The sequence below is a fragment of the Acipenser ruthenus genome, chromosome 20, assembly GCF_902713425.1.
Source record: "Acipenser ruthenus chromosome 20, fAciRut3.2 maternal haplotype, whole genome shotgun sequence".
NCBI lineage: Eukaryota > Metazoa > Chordata > Actinopteri > Acipenseriformes > Acipenseridae > Acipenser > Acipenser ruthenus.
The window spans coordinates 10274035-10290506 of NC_081208.1; the positions used below are offsets into that span (position 1 = coordinate 10274035).

Below are 16472 nucleotides of genomic sequence, written 5' to 3' on the forward strand. Positions count from 1 at the left end.
TGCAGGGCAGCCAGAGCTGTCTGGACAACTTGCTTCCTCTTCATTGCAGCTATTGAAAGATTAGACCAGCTAGTAATTAGACCTTCTGATCTGAGTGAGATTGAAATAAAAATGAATACGTGATTAGGTTTGGTTACTTTCGTGGGTGATCACTGGATAAAGGAGCCGGACACAGAACAATGTGTTTGACACGCCACACAGATGCTTAGGTTTTATTTAAACACACATCTTCATCTCCATTATTGCACGCTGCTGCCACTGGGCTAGGCGAGTGATATTGTGCAGCTGAGACATTTTCCCTCAGCGGCAACTCTAGCTCTAGATGGGTGGTTTGGGATTGCACGGTACGTCATATCTGGATGAAAACTTGATTTGTGTGATTAATCTCTTATACTACTTCATCACACACAGTAACAAGAAGACATGTTAATCCCAAATTACATTCAAAACATGTTGGCCTCGTTCTGTTTGGTGCCTGTTAGGGGTAACACAGCTCTTGATATTTCATTCTGTAAGAACAGAAAGTTAAGGCGGAAACATGAAGCTTTCAGAATCATAAGGCATTGTTGCTCTACTAAATTAACACATCTTTCATTGCTGTTTATTTAAAATGTAACTAAGAAATGCAATACATGTATATTTCAATTTTGTAACCTTTTAAAAAAAGCTTACTATTCATGAATGACAAGGTAGAGTTGAGATGATGGGAAACATACTGTAGTATAGTACAATTCCTCCCATTTCTTTCCAGGTCTGTAAATAACAATATTTTATTTAATAAATGAACTGCATATACTGGACTTACACTACTTTTCCGTCGCATCATCACTGGAACTCCAGACCATCATTTCTGGCCAGTTTGGCTGTATTGGTAGAGGCATGATTTACTTTGGAAACCGCTGCCGCATATGCTGTTTTATTATTATTATTATTTATTTCTTAGCAGACGCCCTTATCCAGGACGACTTACAATTGTTACAAGATATTACATTATTTTTACATACAGGTACCCATTTATACAGTTGGGTTTTTCCTGGAGCAATCTAGGTAAAGTACCTTGCTCAAGGGTACAGCAGCAGTATCCCCACCTGGGATTGAACCAACAACCCTCCGGTCAAGAGTCCAGAGTCCTAACCACTACTCCACACTGCTTTTATGTGTGTCCACCAATTTTGCGGTATCGCCCCTCACCACTCCCCACTAGCGGTGCCATCTTTAACATATTAAAAGGAGTTGATATAGTTAACCTGAACCAATACTTAAAACGCAGCACAGAACCAGGACCAGCGGACACAGCTGGAAATGAATTAGGACAGAGGGTATGGACTGGGTTATCTAGCCAGTTTTGACCCAGTTTTGAGATTGTCAGGAAGCGGAGGAGCAGAGGTGACCCTCCTCCTGTTCATAGATTTCTTATGCTCTTTTGCTCTTTGCTCTTTTCTTGTGTGGAAAGGATAGCTGAAGGGTGATGTCAGACCAGGAAATACAGAGACACAGTACAGTGAGAGCAATGCGCTGGTGCGCTGATTATTCAATAAAATAGTTTAAACAAAACAATACACTCAACAAACCAAATGGCACGTTGGCCAAAATAAATAGACAAACAAAACAGTGGACAAACCCCAAACAATGAGTTATTGTCACGGCAACAGGCTGTTGCTGCTCTGCTGCCTCTGTATTAGCATATTGTTTCGAGGATACACTGTGAATGTTCACAGAGTACTGAATGAGGAGGAGGCTGGATATGCCGGACGAGCCCCCAAAGGGGTCAAGTGGCTTGTTTTTGCCCATCCTCATGAGTACAACAAACACAGCAAACTATGAACATTCAGGGAGTGTGCTGTTTACACAACAAGCACAATGTTCTGAAAGACAGTACGTTTAAACCGATATTCAACAGATAGTATCAGCGATTTACTTTCCTTTGATCAGGCTTCATAATGTAAAGTTCTGTCGTTGGATTTGAATGAATGCAAGATAGATTCTAAAATGAGGTTCGGTAAGAGAAAGAATTCACTCAGGACCACAGAATATAAAAAAGTTGTTGGAAGCTAAATATCTCAATGTCTTATGACATAAAGATTATTCCACAGTGAATTTCTGTGATTTAGGGATATTGTGCTGTAAATGTTCCAGAGGAGCTGAATTATACAAGCTGTGACAGCTTGACTATGGTCACTGATTACGTTTAGCTAACATATTTCTCAGTACTATTGTAAAAGGTGAATCTGGTAAACTACCATTGAGATGCTTGCTTTATATGTATGATATTGAAGAACAACCACAGCAGCTGTTCCTTTCAGTGCACACTGTTGCTAGGCAACAGTGTGTGCAGCCATACAGAGCTACAGGATGCCCCATACAGCTCAGACAAAAGCTTCTGCCAGGAACCTGAATATATTTAACAGCCATGTAGTCCAAGCTCTCCAGGAATAATTCACATCTTCCTGAACATTTAATCATTTTACTGCAAGCAGCAGGGTCCGATGATCAAGTGTTTTGTTTGAAAGGTTAAAGGAATCAGTCTCATTTGGCAGCAATGTTCATTGTGTAAGCAAATTAGCTGTCAATCTTTTGTAAAGATGATTCATGGCTCATTTCCGCCTTTTTTGTGTAAACTATTTATTTTAAAATAAAAGCACATACCTTTAAATTACTGTTGAAATGCTCAAATGTGTGTTCTCATCTGGTAAAGGCACGGCCGTGTGGTGTGCAGGGTGTCTTACAGGCAGGGGAGCGCAGGGGTCCCCGAGGATCTCCCCTGGTAAAGGCATGGCCGTGTGATTCCTGGCTGTGCAGAGTTACAGATCTCTGTGTGGTGTGCAGGGTGAGTCTTACAGGGTAGTGCAGTTTCCTGGCTCTGCAGAATTACAAATCTCTGTGTGGTGTACAGGGTGAGTCTCACAGGGTAGTGCAGCTTCCAGGCTGTGCAGAATTACAGATCTCTGTGTGGTGTGCAGGGTGAGTCTTACAGGGTAGTGCAGTTTCCTGGCTCTGCAAAGTTGCAGGTCTTTGCTGGGGATTCCACTTGAAGCGTTGCATTGGCCCTGGTGCTCCCACAGGTTGGGGAGTCAGAATCTTCAAGGACTGTTTCTTCCGATGAGCACAAGCGGATACCTGCAGGGCAGGACTTTTGTCCTCTTGGGTCCATCCACTGCCAAGCTTCTTGGTGTAAAGAGGCCATTGACTTAGCAGTAAGATCAGCGCACCCACTGACCTTTAGATCTCCAGAGCTGTTGTGGGGATTGCTGTGGTAGCAACAGAAGAGTCTGAATGCCAGCACTGAGATGGTTTAAAGTTTAGAGAAAGAGAGAATTCATTTTTATCAAGCTGTCAAATTCAAATAAACACATAGGGGCCTATGTACTAAGAGCCGGCAAGTAGATGCGAGTGCATATTTAATTTGAGCTGTGCTAGTGCGCAGCTCAGAGGTTGCAGGCTATGTATTAACTGCAGAGTGTTGAAAACTGCACCTGTGCATCTGAATGTGGGCCGGAGTATTTAAATGAAGCGAAAGCGCCGCACATCAGAATAGTGTGGGCTCTGGATTTGGCTGAAGGGGGAATTGTGTGGCTGTTGTTTGAAATCCTGGCACTGTGTCCCATACCCTTTTCACACAGTGTTCATGACAGGCCACAGATCATTCTCATGGCTACATAATCTTCACTTCAACAAAATCTTTTTTGTTGTTCTTTCGACACCCTGCGATGCAAATGCATTATATTGCACACTGCATATCATTTAAAACAACTATGAAGATTTTGATAGGGGCACCTTTTAATATTTTAAACACCCTCATTTAATTTACAACTATGTATTCATTTCCATTACCATTGTTAAACCATCTCAATTACTGTACATCATGACTATCAGATGATGATAAAACATGCAAATCAAGAATTCTAGCTGTACATCCCTTGAACAGAACTGTTTGCTTTCCTCTCCCTGTAAGGAAGATTTAGTCACTGCAGTACTGTACACACAACCTGTTTCAGAAAATAGATACATTCTGCCTGGAGACACACTCTTTTTAAGATTAGCAAATGACAGAAATGCAGAATTAGCAAAAACCACCGAGCTCAATGGAACGCAGGTAGTACCAGCAGTGTGATCTTCTGCTTTATCTGTCTCTCTATCATATTGTGCGGTTGTGTTTTAACTACTAACATCCTATTAAACAATTATTAATAAATGAAACAAAAGATACAAAACAGAAGCAGTCATCACTCTTGACTACTGGGCTAATTGTTTCTTTGTCACTCTGAAAAAACATTCGTAATTGGCGAGAGCGACAGTGAAAACACTGACCGCATTACAGTAAAATAAACGATTTATTTTTAATATAGCCCTTCATAAACAAATTAAGCCATACAAATACAGGCACTGAGTCAGAGACGTCACATCCCCCCCCCCCCCCCCCCCCCAAAGACATGTTTAAAGCTAAATTAAATATGTATATACAGTATATTATTGATGTATGCATTCTTGGTTTACACAAGATACCTCATTAAAGGTCATGACATACAGCATTTTTATGTTATTGCCACATGTGCTCATGTATAGAAACACCGTATGTCATGGCTTTTCATGACTGATCTCTGTCTGGAGAGCACACTCACACAAGCACACCTTTTTATAGTCCTGTCACATCACTTACGCCAAGTCCAAAGTGGTGCAAAGTTAAGCATGTGCAAAAATGGAGTGATTAGAGGCTCACTTTAGTACATATCATTATGCATAGAGGCTTCCTTTCTGCATGTGTAATCAGGAGCATCTCAGAGATCAATGAGATGCTGAGGAGCTAACTGCATATTCCCTGGAGCATCTTGCTGCGGAGGCGTAAAGTTGCCCTTGCAAATTTGCACATGCACATTTTTCAAGATGCACTGGGCATTTCCCTTTTGTAATAACGGGAAATAGTTCAATCATAGACAATGTAATGAACTGTGTGCTGGAAATTATAAATATGTTAATATGTCATAGATGGTAAACTGTACTTTAAAATGTTATGATTGCCATTTTTGATCAACACCTTTATAGTGCGCGAGAATACTGGGAAGTAAATAAAAACACATTATAATGCCAGTTTGCTTGTTGTAATACTGCACCCCCTCCCATCCACACACCCTGCTTGGGTTTATTAAGATACTGGCCACAGCAGCTTTAATTTGAACTGACAGTCCTGCTTCACGTCTGCCTAGTACATTTAGGAGGCAGTACTGGAGATTGGTGTGCAATCATTCAGAGTGGTTTGAGTGCAACACTCAAAAGGTTTTTTCTTCATTGCTGACTGTGAGTTCAGGAGCTGCTCTTCAGTTCTAATTGCCTATCATAGACAATACATATATAATGTATGCAAGATCAGGCAAAGTGTCTTTATACAGTCGGGACGCCTCGGGAAAAGGAAAAATGCTGTTCTGTTGCTTTAAAACCTTTGTAAGACACCCATCAGCTCCTATCACTATCACTAATTAAAATGAAAAGTGTGACAGTCATTGGAATCAGGTAATTATCTTATAAATCCACACAGGCTGCCTCCTCTCGGGGTCTCACATGTACAGCTGTCCTCATAGGCACTGCTGAGCGCATTGATAACTAAATGATATGTCGACATGCTATTTGCAGTGTCTGAGGTAATGAAATGCTGCTGCCCTTTGAAGGGCATTGGGGTCAGTGAATGCTCTTTCTTAAGCCTGCCTTTGACACGCACTGTATTTAATGCATCTCTGAACTGATTGAAATGAAATGTCACGTTCCAGGTGACTGGGTTAAGTGACTGGCCGGACCCAGCTGTCTTTGTCTTACAGTTTTGGATGTGTAAAAAATACTGCGCTGGTATTTTAATCAAAGCAGAGAATGACAAATCTGTATTGCACAACTGAGCTCAAATCTGTATTGTACAACTGAGCTCAAATCTGTATTGTACAACTGAGCTCAAATCTGTATAATACAACTGAACTCAAATCTGTATTGCACAACTGAGCTCAAATCTGTATAATACAACTGAACTCAAATCTGTATTGCACAACTGAGCTCAAATCTGTATAATACAACTGAACTCAAATCTGTATTGTACAACTGAGCTCAAATCTGTATTGTACAACTGAGCTCAAATCTGTATAATACAACTGAACTCAAATCTGTATTGCACAACTGAGCTCAAATCTGTATAATACAACTGAACTCAAATCTGTATTGTACAACTGAGCTCAAATCTGTATTGTACAACTGAGCTCAAATCTGTATTGTACAACTGAGCTCAAATTTGTATTGTGGAACTGACCTCAAATCTGTATTGCACAACTGAGCTCAAATCTGTATTCTACAACTGATCTCAAATCTGTATTGTACAACTGAGCTCAAATCTGTATTGTACAACTGATCTCAAATCTGTATTGTACAACTGAGCTCAAATCTGTATTGTACAACTGAGCTCAAATCTGTTTTGTACAACTGAGCTCAAATCTGTATTGTACAACTGAGCTCAAATCTGTTTTGTACAACTGAGTTCAAATCTGTATTGTACAACTGAGCTCAAATCTGTATTGTACAACTGAACTCAAATCTGTATTGTACAACTGAGCTCAAATCTGTATTGTACAACTGAGCTCAAATCTGTTTTGTACAACTGAGCTCAAATCTGTTTTGTACAACTGATCTGCTAACAGAAGTTTTTTGATTATTGCCTTTAAGTCTTTCACCATCCCCAGCGCACGCTCAGAACTGTTTTCCCAGCTTCATTACAACTCATCTTTCTAGGGAATTACGCTTTTAATTCCCATCAAACGGTGTGAGATAATCCTAATTAAGATTCAGTCTTGGCAGAGAGTGCAGGGATTTAATTAAGGAGTTTCATTATTGTGCTAGTTTGCTTGAGACAGTGAGCCACTCACAATCATTTTGAATTCTTTCTTGTCTCAATTGATATGCCTTGTTTGAGCAGAACTTCCAAACCTGCCTGTGATTGGACGGGTTTAAAAACTGAATCTGTGGTAAACCAATAAAGTAGACTTGATTTAGCCTTTATAATCATAGTATTCAATTACAGTGGTCTACAATTTATTAAGATACATGATTACAGAAATCTATACAAGATTCTTATAAAACTTGACATTTTCTGTTAAATGTTTAATAAAAGCCTGTGCTGCTTAGGATTTTGGTTACTTTTTAGACAATTAAATTATTACAGCCCAAAATACTCCAGGTAAATGTCCTGTTAGCACATTGAAGACAGTGTGATAGGAGTCACAGAGGAGACCCGTATTGAGGGAATACTTCACAGCTCTTATATTAAAGTGTTCTAGAACACCCTGGAAACGTTTACAAGAAACTCATTCCGTAACATTTACTGTGTCTCGTGTCTCCCATTTACTCGCAAGCTATTGCCAGCAGAAAAATAATTTAAAATAGCGCAGTGTATCCAGATCACACTCCCTCCTGCAGTGTATCCAGATCACACTCCCTCCTGCAGTGTATCCAGATCACACTCCCTCCTGCAGTGTATCCAGATCACACTCCCTCCTGCAGTGTATCCAGATCACACTCCCTCCTGCAGTGTATCCAGATCACACTCCCTCCTGCAGTGTATCCAGATCACACTCCCTCCTGCAGTGTATCCAGATCACACTCCCTCCTGCAGTGTATCCAGATCACACTCCCTCCTGCAGTGTATTCAGATCACACTCCCTCCTGCAGTGTATCCAGATCACACTCCCTCCTGCAGTGTATCCAGATCACACTCCCTCCTGCAGTGTATTCAGATCACACTCCCTCCTGCAGTGTATCCAGATCACACTCCCTCCTGCAGTGTATCCAGATCACACTCCCTCCTGCAGTGTATCCAGATCACACTCCCTCCTGCAGTGTATCCAGATCACACTCCCTCCTGCAACAATGCTGCTTTTCTGTCCCCACGATACAGCACTCAGTTCAATCACAGCACCAGCATTGCTGCAGGCGGAAGCGTGAACTACACTGCAATGTTTAGATGAAAAAATCTTGAGAACAAGTTGAAACAATGTAATTCTATTTGATTTACCGATGATGTGTGAATAAAAACATCAAAACTATCAGGATTATGTTGAAATATGTTGCTGCGATCTGGTCAGCGCTGGATAAAGCAACGTGTTTCATGTAAACACTGCAGGGGGTCTGGAACACTTCAATCCTGAGTCTAGTTTTTTAGTTCCACAGTTTTATTATAGAGATTTACTCAACGTAAATTACTAAGCTTTGAAATTCAAACCCTATGTGTAGCAAACAATAGATGATGATGATGAGCTGTTATTTTGCAGCCCCCCCCATGCTTTTCCCATGTTTTTCCCATGTTTATACTATGAATTTACCATAGATTACTATGGTTTGCTATTTTTTTAATATGCTTTACAATACCTTTCTAGGCTTTACAGTGCTTCCCTATGCTTTACCATGCTTTCACTTCCTTCATTACACTTTGGTATGCTTTTACTATGAGAAACCATTAAAGGGTTATCTGTGATTAAATATCTGATACCCTAATGAGAGTGTTTGTAATGAGGCTCAGCACAGGTCACATACTGTCAGATCAGCATAGGCCATACACACTGTCGGATCAGCACAGGTCACACACACTGTCAGATCAACACAGGCCATACACACTCAGATCAGCACAGGTCACACACACTGTTGGATCAGCACAGGTCACACACACTGTCAGATCAACACAGGCCATACACACTCAGATCAGCACAGGTCACACACACTGTCGGATCAGCACAGGTCACACACACTGTCGGATCAGCACAGGTCACACACACTGTCGGATCAGCACAGGTCACACACACTGTCAGATCAGCACAGGTCATACACACTGTTGGACCAGCACAGGTCACACACACTGTCAGATCAGCACAGGTCACACACAGCACAGGTCATACACACTGTCGGATCAGCACACACCATACACACTGTCAAATCAGCACAGGTCACACACAGCACAGGTCATACACACTGTCAGATCAGCACAGGTCACACACACTGTCGGATCAGCACAGGTCACACACAGCACAGGTCATACACACTGTCAGATCAGCACAGGTCACACACACTGTCGGATCAGCACAGGTCACACACGCTGTCAGATCAGCACAGGTCACACACGCTGTCAGATCAGCACAGGTCACACACACTGTCAAATCAGCACAGGTCACACACAGCACAGGTCATACACACTGTCAGATCAGCACAGGTCACACACACTGTCAAATCAGCACAGGTCACACACAGCACAGGTCATACACACTGTCAGATCAGCACAGGTCACACACACTGTCAAATCAGCACAGGTCACACACAGCACAGGTCATACACACTGTCAGATCAGCACAGGTCACACACGCTGTCAGATCAGCACAGGTCACACACACTGTCAAATCAGCACAGGTCACACACAGCACAGGTCATACACACTGTCAGATCAGCACAGGTCACACACACTGTCGGATCAGCACAGGTCACACACACTGTCAGATCAGCACAGGTCATACACACTGTTGGACCAGCACAGGTCACACACACTGTCAGATCAGCACAGGTCACACACAGCACAGGTCACACACAGCACAGGTCACACACACTGTCAGATCAGCACAGGTCACACACACTGTCAGATCAGCACAGGTCACACACACTGTCAGATCAGCACAGGTCATACACACTGTTGGACCAGCACAGGTCACACACACTGTCAGATCAGCACAGGTCACACACAGCACAGGTCACACACACTGTCGGATCAGCACAGGTCACACACAGCACAGGTCATACACACTGTCAGATCAGCACAGGTCACACACAGCACAGGTCATACACACTGTCAGATCAGCACAGGTCACACACACTGTCGGATCAGCACAGGTCACACACAGCACAGGTCATACACACTGTCAGATCAGCACAGGTCACACACACTGTCGGATCAGCACAGGTCACACACACTGTCAGATCAGCACAGGTCGCACACAGCACAGGTCATACACACTGTCGGATCAGCACAGGTCACACACACTGTTAGAAAAGCACAGGCCATACACGCTGTCGGATCAGCACAGGTCACACACGCTGTCAGATCAGCACAGGTCACACACGCTGTCAGATCAGCACAGGTCACACACACTGTCAGATCAGCACAGGTCGCACACAGCACAGGTCATACACACTGTCGGATCAGCACAGGTCACACACACTGTTAGAAAAGCACAGGCCATACACGCTGTCGGATCAGCACAGGTCACACACGCTGTCAGATCAGCACAGGTCACACACGCTGTCAGATCAGCACAGGTCACACACGCTGTCAGATCAGCACAGGTCACACACACTGTCGGATCAGCACAGGTCACACACACTGTCGGATCAGCACAGGTCACACACGCTGTCAGATCAGCACAGGTCACACACGCTGTCAGATCAGCACAGGTCACACACACTGTCGGATCAGCACAGGTCACAAACACTGTTGGATCACAAAAGATAAATTGAGTATTTGAGCTGGAGAACAATCTACTGAGATGCTCTTTCTAGCCTGTCCAATATGAAACCCTATAGCTGGGAGTTTGATAGATGTCTTCCATTACCATTATAGTTCTGGATCCTCTTAATGTGCTTCATCTTTTCATAAATGCAGAGAATGGGCTCAGAATAAAAGGTTCATTCAAATTGCAGTGTGACACATTGACAGTTTTAATTGCATGACTAGGTTAATTCATTGAGACTGACTGGCAGCAGTGTATGGTTTGTAGACGATTGTATATTTTAATGTTGACTGCATAGCAACTTTATTAGGATCTGTGAACAGTAACTCATGTCCTAAGCATTTTTAGGGCCGGTAATAACACAGAGTAACATAAGAATAGCTTTTGAGCACCATATATAGGGCTGGGAGAGTTCAATCAAAATCGTTGTGCATCACTAGTCTGAAAGTGTGTGGTTTTTTTTGTAAAGAAATAGCTATGCAAGGGCCACAAGATCACTGATCGCTCAAGAGCAGCGATTACTGCCCAACTAAAACCAAACCAATGTGCAGTCTTCTGAGTCTGAAAACTCCAGTTTGCTGTGCATGAAGGGGTGAAGTGTGAGCCGCGGGTGGAGCCCCCAGTCTGACGCAGACAGCTGCCCAGAATAAATAAGCAGCTCCACTCTGCATCCTCAAGGACCCACACAATGCTTCCTCTACAGCAACCCTTGTGATATCAGCAGGAATCCGTTCAGTACTGTCTTTGGAAGTGAGTCTCAATGATGAGCAACATGCTGTCCCTAACCTGCAATGCTCTTGCATTTCAATGAGGGGGGACTGTTTTTGTTTGGCCCATGAAAGACGACTATTTTCCAGCAGTTATCCATTAAAGCAACTGAACATTGTGGTTAAAATTGCTTTACAAAGTGCAGCAATCAAGTGGTTCATTCAGCAGTTTCCAGAAAAAATGTTGCAGGGGCTTTAGTGTTCTGTGAACAAAAAGCATTATAATGTAACTGTGAAATACACACAACACACACCAACAGAATCACACACACTAACAGAAGCACACACAGATACAGACTAACAGAAGCACACACACAGAAACACAGACACAGACCAACAGAAACACAAACCAACAGAAACACAGACACACTAACAGAAGCACACACAAACACAGACTAACAGAAGCACACACACAGAAACACATACACAGACTAACAGAAACACAGACCAACAGAAACACAGACACACTAACAGAAGCACACACAGAGACACACACACACACAGACTAACAGAAGCACACACCAACAGAAACACACACAGACACAGGCTAACAGAAGCACACACACACACACACAGACTAACAGAAGCACACACACACACACACACACAGACTAACAGAAGCACACACCAACAGAAACACACACACACTAACAGAAACACACACACAGACACAGACTAACAGAAGCACACACCAACAGAAACACAGACACACTAACAGAAGCATACCCATCCTCACCCACCACCTCCACACACACACACTCACTGCACACAGATTCTAATCATCCATGCATGCCCATCACCACCCACCGCCTTCACACACACACACACACACACTCACTGCACACAGATTCTAATCATCCATGCATGCCCATCACCACCCACCGCCTTCACACACACACACACACACACTCACTGCACACAGATTCTAATCATCCATGCATGCCCATCACCACCCACCGCCTTCACACACACACACACACACACACTCACTGCACACAGATTCTAATCATCCATGCATACCCATCCTCACCCACCACCTCCACACACACACACACACACTCACTGCACACAGATTCTAATCATCCATGCATACCCATCCTCACCCACCACCTCCACACACACACACTCACTGCACACAGATTCTAATCATCCATGCATGCCCATCACCACCCACCGCCTTCACACACACACACACACACACTCACTGCACACAGATTCTAATCATCCATGCATACCCATCCTCACCCACCACCTCCACACACACACACACACACTCACTGCACACAGATTCTAATCATCCATGCATACCCATCCTCACCCACCACCTTCACACACACACACACACACTCACTGCACACAGATTCTAATCATCCATGCATACCCATCCTCACCCACCACCTTCACACACACACTCACTGCACACAGATTCTAATCATCCATGCAAACAGATCACCACCACCACCTTCACACACACACACACTGTCAATGTTAAACTGCTAACACTGTCAATCTTTCAATTCTTTTCAAGTCTTTTCAAGACTTTTCAAGTCTCAGCAGCCCACATAACTTTCCTAAATAAACTGTTTTCAGAAGTGCAGGGGACTGTACTTTGAAATGATCTCGCCCCATGTTTAATTACAGTTACAGATTTTGTTTCACTTAGTTTTAGGCACATGCAGTACTGGGATCTTACATTCAGAAGTAGATCATTTCTGTATAAACAGGTAAGTATTTATTTTTTATTTTTGGTGAAACAGTGCAGGACTCCAGCTTTCAAATGATCAATATTTCTGGAATCAGTGCGCCCTCTTGTGGTTGTTGGGTAGACTATTTCAATATTATAGTAATTACATAGTTCAAAGAATGATTTAACAATGTAGTTTGAATTGATTCATTGATGAAGATAAAAAGATAAAATTACTCTGTGGTTTTCAAAAACTGTTATCAGCCGGAAATTAAACCATATGACAGGCGCAACAGAAAATCTGTATGTATGTACAGTACTGTGGTTCTCCTGATGCGCTGTGTGACGTCATTGTGTTAGCCAGTATCTTTATGAGTAACAATGCATTGACAGTGTGTGGTGTGGATGATGACCTGGGCTCTGGTTGTGTTGGATGAGTGTGCAGATATTGACAGTGTGTTGTGTGGATGATGACCGGGGCTCTGGTTGTGTTGGATGAGTGTGCAGATATTGACAGTGTGTGGTGTGGATGATGACCAGGGCTCTGGTTGTGGTGGATGAGTGTGCAGATATTGACAGTGTGTTGTGTGGATGATGACCGGGGCTCTGGTTGTGTTGGATGAGTGTGCAGATATTGACAGTGTGTTGTGTGGATGATGACCAGGGCTCTGGTTGTGGTGGATGAGTGTGCAGATATTGACAGTGTGTTGTGTGGATGATGACTGGGGCTCTGGTTGTGTTGGATGAGTGTGCAGATATTGACGGTGTGTTGTGTGGATGATGACCTGGGCTCTGGTTGTGTTGGATGAGTGTGCAGATATTGACAGCGTGTTGTGTGGATGATGACCGGGGCTCTGGTTGTGGTGGATGAGTGTGCAGATATTGACAGCGTGTTGTGTGGATGATGACCAGGGCTCTGGTTGTGTTGGATGAGTGTGTAGATATTGACAGCGTGTTGTGTGGATGATGACCTGGGCTCTGGTTGTGTTGGATTAGTGTGCAGATATTGACAGCGTGTTGTGTGGATGATGACCAGGGCTCTGGTTGTGTTGGATGAGTGTGCAGATATTGACAGTGTGTTGTGTGGATGATGACCAGGGCTCTGGTTGTGTTGGATGAGTGTGCAGATATTGACAGTGTGTTGTGTGGATGATGACCGGGGCTCTGGTTGTGGTGGATGAGTGTGCAGATATTGACGGCGTGTTGTGTGGATGATGACTGGGGCTCTGGTTGTGTTGGATGAGTGTGCAGATATTGACAGCGTGTTGTGTGGATGATCACCGGGGCTCTGGTTGTGGTGGATGAGTGTGCAGATATTGACAGTGTGTTGTGTGGATGATGACCGGGCCTCTGGTTGTGGTGGATGAGTGTGCAGATATTGACAGCGTGTTGTGTGGATGATGACTGGGGCTCTGGTTGTGTTGGATGAGTGTGCAGATATTGACAGTGTGTTGTGTGGATGATGACCGGGGCTCTGGTTGTGTTGGATGAGTGTGCAGATATTGACAGTGTGTGGTGTGGATGATGACCGGGGCTCTGGTTGTGTTGGATGAGTGTGCAGATATTGACAGTGTGTTGTGTGGATGAAGACCAGGCCTCTGGTTGTGGTGGATGAGTGTGCAGATATTGACAGTGTGTTGTGTGGATGATGACCGGGGCTCTGGTTGTGTTGGATGAGTGTGCAGATATTGACAGTGTGTTGTGTGGATGAAGACCAGGCCTCTGGTTGTGGTGGATGAGTGTGCAGATATTGACAGTGTGTTGTGTGGATGATGACCGGGGCTCTGGTTGTGGTGGATGAGTGTGCAGATATTGACAGTGTGTTGTGTGGATGATGACCGGGGCTCTGGTTGTGTTGGATGAGTGTGCCGATATTGACAGTGTGTTGTGTGGATGATGACTGGGGCTCTGGTTGTGGTGGATGAGTGTGTAGATATTGACAGTGTGTTGTGTGTGGCGCAGGTACGGAGGTTGACCGGGGCTCTAGTTGCTGTTGGACAGGGGAGGCTTTCACCCTCAGAGGTGAAGGATCTACTGGAGGCCAGGGATTCTCTAGCCTACCCACAGAATATGATGGCACCCCCAGATGGTCTGTTCCTTCAGAAAGTGGAATATGAGGAAACAGGTGAAAGCTTTCTCACTGCTGCCTGCTAATATTTCCATATGGGTCATTCCAAGTATTACTCAGCCTCTGAAGACAATGCTGTGTGTCAGTAATAATACTCCATGAATCTTACCTGTTCTACACTTCTAGTAGGGACTCAGGTCTCAAATATGTAGCTTTGAAAGAGGTTACAGCAAACATGCATTTTCATTTTTAAAACATAATATCTGGTACTGCGTTTGATTCAAGAAAGTTCTCAGCTTTCATGCCTTATTTGTAGGAATACACTCACTTAGGGAATTTCAGCAGTGTGTTCTGGGTCATGTTACTGTCTGAAAGAAAATCAGTCATTAAGGGAACAGGCTGGTTGATTGAGGACAGGAACAAAGTCATTGAAGGGGTGGGGACAATTTCATCCTCCACATGAAATGATCCAGGATTTTTTTTTTAAGGCATATTGGGATTAGTGTGGTTGCTCTTGGCTGGACTCTCTCCAGCACCACAATGTATCTTTGGTGCCGTGGTGATCAGAATTGGACACACTACTCTAAGTGCAGTCTCACCAGTGCATTGTACAGCTTCATCATAACCTCCCTGCTTCAGTCTCTGGAACTGAAATGCATCCACACGTAAGCTATTTGATATGAATACAGACGTGCTCAAATTTGTTGGTACCCCTCCACAAAAAACAAAGAATGCACAATTTTCTCTGAAATAACTTGAAACTGACAAAAGTAATTGGCATCCACCATTGCTTATTCCATATTTAATAGAAATCAGACTTTGCTTTTGATTTTTTATTCAACATAAATAAGAAAACAAATGAAAATGGCATGGACAAAAATGATGGGACCGCTAACCTAATATTTTGTTGCACAACCTTTAGAGGCAATCACTGCAATCAAACATTTTCTGTAGCTCTCAATGAGACTTCTGCACCTGTTAACAGGTAGTTTGGCCCACTCATCCTGAGCAAACTGCTCCAGCTGTCTCAGGTTTGATGGGTGCCTTCTCCAGACTGCAAGTTTCAGCTCTTTCCATAGATGTTCGATAGGATTCAGATCAGGACTCATAGAAGGCCACTTCAGAATAGTCCAGAGCTTTCTGACACTGGGCAGTACGTTTCGCTCCAGAATGCCTTGATAGTCTTGAGATTTCATTGTGCCCTGCACAGATTCAAGGCACCCTGTGCCAGGCGCAGCAAAGCAGCCCCAAAACATAACCGAGCCTCCTCCATGTTTCACTGTAGGTATGGTGTTCTTTTCTTTGAAAGCTTCATTTTTTCGTCTGTGAACACAGAGCTGATGTGACTTGCCAAAAAGCTCCAGTTTTGACTCATCTGTCCAAAGGACATTCTCCCAGAAGGATTGTGGCATGTTAATATGCATTTTAGCAAATTCCAGTCT

General features: G+C 43.5%; 1 pseudogene; it reads left to right on the forward strand.

Annotated features, from left to right (window-relative positions):
• Positions 1 to 15116, forward strand: part of LOC117963692 (tRNA pseudouridine synthase-like 1) — a 53172-nt pseudogene extending 38056 nt beyond the window's left edge.
• The last annotated feature ends 1356 nt before the right edge of the window (positions 15117 to 16472 follow it).